Source organism: Aethalodelphis obliquidens, unplaced genomic scaffold (genome assembly GCF_003676395.1).
Source record: "Aethalodelphis obliquidens isolate GAN/ISIS:26980383/991018 unplaced genomic scaffold, ASM367639v1 scaffold8, whole genome shotgun sequence".
NCBI lineage: Eukaryota > Metazoa > Chordata > Mammalia > Artiodactyla > Delphinidae > Aethalodelphis > Aethalodelphis obliquidens.
The window spans coordinates 52,767,819-52,773,201 of record NW_020837952.1 but is presented as its reverse complement, the minus strand read 5'-3'; the positions used below and the strand labels follow the sequence as shown (position 1 = coordinate 52,773,201).

At 52.6% G+C, this 5,383-nt stretch overlaps 1 long non-coding RNA gene across 1 annotated transcript; it reads right to left on the bottom strand.

Annotated features, from left to right (window-relative positions):
* Positions 1-1,052: 1,052 nt before the first annotated feature.
* On the bottom strand, positions 1,053-2,912 carry LOC113620973 (uncharacterized). Its single transcript, XR_003432995.1, has 2 exons — positions 1,967-2,912; positions 1,053-1,936 (listed from the first exon to the last, which is right to left on the bottom strand). It is a non-coding gene; the product is annotated as an uncharacterized LOC113620973 (long non-coding RNA).
* Between the last annotated feature and the right edge of the window lie 2,471 nt (positions 2,913-5,383).

Genomic DNA, 5,383 nt, shown 5'->3' with positions numbered 1-5,383 from the left:
GAGAGGGTGAAATGACTTCCCCAAGGTCAGCTCAAAGTCAGGCAATAAAATGTGGAGGACTAGAACTTGAGACTGTGAACTCTCCCTTAGGTCTCAGGGGAGTGGGAGGGAGTGAGGAGGACCAGGGAGGGGGGGGGTGGCTCCAGGAGGTGGAGGTGATGGGTTTTATTAAGTTGTCCATGACTGTACATCAAACTTCCCCAAAACGTAGTAGAGCAAAACAACATACATTTATTATAGTTTCTAGGATCAGAAATCTGGGCAGAGCTCAACTGGGGTCTCTGGCTCAGAGTCTCCCATTGAGGTTGCAGTCAGGGTGTCAGCCAGGGCTGTGGTCTCATCTGAAGGCTCATCTGGGGAGGGGTCACTTGCACGTTCACTCCCACAGCTGTTGGTCGGCCTCAGGTGCTGGCTGGCTGTTGGCACTACCAGGCAGCTCATGACATGGCAGCTGGCCGCCAGCAAGCGAGAGAGAGAGAAAGAGGGGGGGGGGGCACTCCCGACACAAGCCACCGTCTTTAGTAACAAAATCTCAGAAGTGATATCCATACTGTAAGTCCGCTACATACGAACAAGTTCCATTCCGACAGCACGTTTATAAGTCCAACAAAGTTAGCCTAGGTACACAACTAACACAATCGGCTCTATAGTCCTGTACTGTAATAGGTTTATAATAATTTTCACACAAATAATACAGAGAAAACAAAGAAAAAATAAAGAAAACATTTTGAATCTTACAGTACAGTCCCTTGAAAAGTACAGTAGTGCATTATAACAGCTGGCATACAGGGGCTGGCATCCAGTGAACAGGCAAGAAGAGTGACTGACTGTTGGAGGGAGGGGAGGTGGGAGATGGTAGAGCTGAAGGACTGTCAGCAATAGGAGACGGAGGGCGAGCTGCAGTTCCACTCACGCCTGACGTGGATGGCACAGGTTCTGGTTCCTTGCTGGATTCAATTCTATCTACCCTCTTGAAAAATCGATCCAGGGATGTCTGGGTAGTACTGTACTGTGCCAGCTACATCACTGCTGCTTTTCGCCTGCTTCCAGACATCCTGGGCTTGAAGTAAAGATACTGTACTACTGTACTCTATACAGTACTGTACAGTAAGGTACACAGAAGCACAGCCTCTTGTAGAGGATGCACGCACGTGACAATGTACGCCAGACACGTGAACTAAACGTGACTGGACATGCAAACGCATGTTCGCATCTTTGAAAGAGCGCAACTTGAAGGTTAGTATGTAGGGGACTTACTCATTCCATTTTTAGACTCAAGTCTCTAGATCAGCCCACACTCAAGGTGGGAGGATGACACAAGAGTGCACGTACCAGGAGGTGGGGTCACCCAGGCCATCTGAGAGGGCACCCACCACAGAGCTTGAGGGAGAAGCCCCACCACAGGTCCCTGCCCCCCAGGCCCAGCCTGCCTCTGAGAAGAAGGTGGGTCGGTGGGGTAAGGGAGGCTGCCCAGCTCCTCTGCACCAGCCCTGGGCCGAGGGTGGAACAGCTGAACGGAATCTGCACTTGCTTGTGCCCTTTCCCCTGAGGGGAGAAGACGGAGGAGGGAGAACAGGACGGAGTGCAGGGTTACACACATCAGCAATGGCAGCAACGTGGCCCCCCTCAGATTAGGGTTTTCTAATAAAACAGGAGGCCCCGAGGCCCCAAAAGGCGGCGTGGTATCGTGTGAGGAGCACTGGACTAAGAATCAAGAGGTCTGGGTTCTGACTCTGGGTAAGCCCCTAACTGGCTGTGTGTCTGTGAGGAAGTTACACATCCTCTCTGGGCCTCAGTCTCTCCAGCTGCAACACAGGGGTGGTGATCTGATATTGCCCAGGTGCTCTTGGGCCCCAATGGTCAGACTTCCCCTCCATGCAAAGGGGCTCATGATCAGATGGAGGCAACACAGGGGTTTGGCCTAGGCTTCCACCACCTGCCCCCAAGGCACCCGCCCCCAAGGCACCTGCCCCCAAGGCACCCGCCCCCAGCAGCCCTCACCTTCCCCTCCATCCTCTCTCCCTCTGCCTCCCTCCTTAGTGCTGGTTCCCTGGCCTTCCTTCCTGACCCACCGTCTGTGTGTTCACACAGCCCAGCCTGCTCCCAACCTCCTTCCCTCTCCTCCAGCCACCCCAGCCCTGCTGCCGCTGAGGGGCAAGGTACGTGTTGGGACCGTGAATAGAACCGGCAGAGCAGCACTCTGGCTCCCAGGCTGGGGGCTTCCGTAAGCGCTGCCGGCCACCCCCAGCCCCAGCCAGCCCCCGTGGCTCCATCTCAAAGCACAAGGCCACCCCAGTCCCCACACACCAGGCCTGCACGGAGTCCCTTCCTATTGGAAGATCCCCTAGCGCTCTGTGCTTGCTGACAGGCTCCGCACCTTTACACTGGCAGCAACATTCTTTTCTGGGCCTTACTCCCCCAAGGTAGGAAGGAACAAGCTCTGTTCTCTCTAGTCCCAGGAAACACAGTGGATGCTCAGTAAATTTTCTTGAATGAACTAGAAAAGACTGATAATAACAATGGAAACATTTATAGAGTATTCACCATGTGCCAACCACTCTAGGAACCTTATACACATTAATGTATTTAATCCTCATCACAATCTTATATTGGAGGTACTATTAATATCTCCACAACAAAAATGCATGAATGAGTGAATGCCATATTCTTTCAATGGGAAGGCACTAACCCACGAGAGATCAGACACATCACCAGGCATAAAGCATGAGAGGGTGTGAGGGTGAGTGATAAGATAATAATCTATTCCCTGTTACATACATCTCTTTTGATTATCACAACTCTCCAGGGAGGTATAAAGGGCAAAAATAAACAAGGTCCTACTGTATAACACAGGGAACTATATTCAATATCCTGTAATAAACGATAATGGAAAAGAATATGAAAAAGAATATTGTATGTGTGTGTATGTGTGTGTATAACTGAATCACTTTGCTGTACAGCAGAAATTAACACACCATTGTAAATCAACTATACCTCAATAAAGTAATTTAAAAAAAAATACCGTCATAGGGCTTCCCTGGTGGCGCAGTGGTTGAGAGTCTGCCTGCCGATGCAGGGGACGCGGGTTCGTGCCCCGGTCCGGGAAGATCCCACATGCCACGGAGCAGCTGGGCCCATGAGCCATGGCCGCTGAGCCCGCGCGTCTAGAGCCTGTGCTCCGCAACGGGAGAGGCCACAACAGTGAGAGGCCCGCGTACCGCAAAAAAAAAAAAAAAAAGTTTATTTCTCACTTGTGCAACATATCCAGTAGAAGGGTGGGAACAGGGATCTCTGTTCCCTGCTGTCGCCGCTGAGGAACCCACCTGGAATTTCCCATCACTGCTCAGGGGGAGGGCAGCAGGAAGAACCATGCACTAGTTCTGAAAGGTCTCCACCCGGAAGTGACATGCTACTTTGGCTCCGATTTCATTGGCCAGAGCACGTCACATAGCAAACTCAAGGGGCTGGGATGTGTAGTCTTCGGTGGGCCCAGAAGCAGGCGGAACTGTGGGTCTGGGTGGAAAGTATTGGGTTAACTGAGTCATCTATGGAGTGTCTGCTCTGTGCTAAGCAATGGGAAGAAACACGAAATTTGGTAGGGCCCTGTCCTCCCCGAGCACACCTTCTAATGCGGAAACAGATAAACAGAAGAAAATCACAATCCAGTGAGACTAGAGCTCTGACAGAGGAGAGGGATGCTCAGAGGGGTCCCTGACCTGGCCCCGGGGAGGAGGGCTTCTGAAAGAGGAAATAACAGTTGAGTAAGGCCAGCCTTCCAACCCCGATCCCAGGTGGAGAAAGGACACGGCAAGGCCTGCCCTGCGTGGACCCACCACCCTAAGCCCCCATCTTGCAGGGTACCCCATGGGGACAGGGGTCTAGCCTCGGTGCCCAATGCCTACCATGTGACTCTGGGCACTTCCGCTCTTCCCTCCACAGGGGGCAAATAGAAAGTGGGTCCACACCAGGAACAGGGGGGCCTTTCTGGGATGAGGACCCCTGGAGGAGGAGGGGCAGAGACAGAATGCAGGACCAACTTCCTTTGTACTGGTGGGGACACTCCTCTAAGTACCACTGCCCCTTCTAAAGGGATGGGTGGACTTGAAGCCGGGTGTCGGGGGGGATTCCAAGAGCCAAGAAAGACCCTTTAGATCACCTGGGCTGTGACAGAGACACCAGTGGGAGCCTGAGGGCAGGGGGCTAAAAGCAGCTGGGGCCCAGGAGACCAGGTCACCCAGAAATCCACCGAATTCTAACATCTGGGAAGAGACCCAAGAAACTGTAACAGTGGTCACCACCAGGGAGGGAAAGTGGATGGCTGGGGCCAGGCTGCAGAGAAGGGGGACTGATTCTTCCTTTTGTTTTTTCAACCAGGTATTACCTAAGTGGGAAAAAAATTAAACAAGTATATATTTGACTTGAATAAAAACTTCTATGGGTCTAGACTTTATAAACCTCTAAGATTGTAAGATCCTTCTAAGACTAGGGTTCTCAGAGGCAGCTGGCAAAGACATGGGGGTGAGATGCCCCTGGGTTTGAACCCTGGCTGCACCCACTGCTGTGACTTAATCTCACGGTGCCTCCGTTTCCTGGTCTGGAATCGGAGACAAGGATACCTCCTTCCCCTGGAACATTTTAAGATTAAATTAGATAAAGTATGTCAGGTGTCCTCCCAGGGTCTGGGACACCACGAAGCCTTTGTCTAAACAAAGCACTGGTGAATACCCAGAGCCTAGAGGATTCTCCAGGCTGAGTCCCAGCCAGGGCGTTTCCTGATTCCCAGGGAGGAACAGGAGGTCCCTGGGAAGCCGCTGGTGACAGCAGGTGGGCAGGGAGGGAGGGAAACAGACACTGCTGCTGTGGCTGGTGCTCTGGCGCCCCCTCCTGGACACTGTCCTCCTTACACCCCTGGGAGAACGGGAGGCTTCACTTTTATCAAAAATCTCCCTTTGTTTGGGGTTATTTTTTAAAAAAGGACCAACGCTAGGGACAAGGTAAGAGGCCCACTGGCTGCTTTGGGGCCCCAGCCCAATATACAGCACTTGGCAAAAGTTCCGCAGCTCTTGTCAATGACTTAGTAAGCACATTATTAACCACAGGCACCACCTGCTGAGCCAAAGGCGATGCCCGCACTCTCCAACGAAGTGCTCTGCCTGCATTGTTTCACTTCAAACTCCTCACACTTACTCAGTCTGCATGACTATTAACCTCTTCTAAAATCTGGGGAAACAGCGGGCTTCCCTGGTGGCGCAGTGGTTGAGAGTCCACCTGCCGATGCAGGGGTCACGGGTTCGTGCCCCAGCCCGGGAGGATCCCACATGCTGCGGAGCGGCTGGGCCCGTGAGCCGTGGCCGCTGAGCCTGTGCGTCCGGAGCCTGTGCTC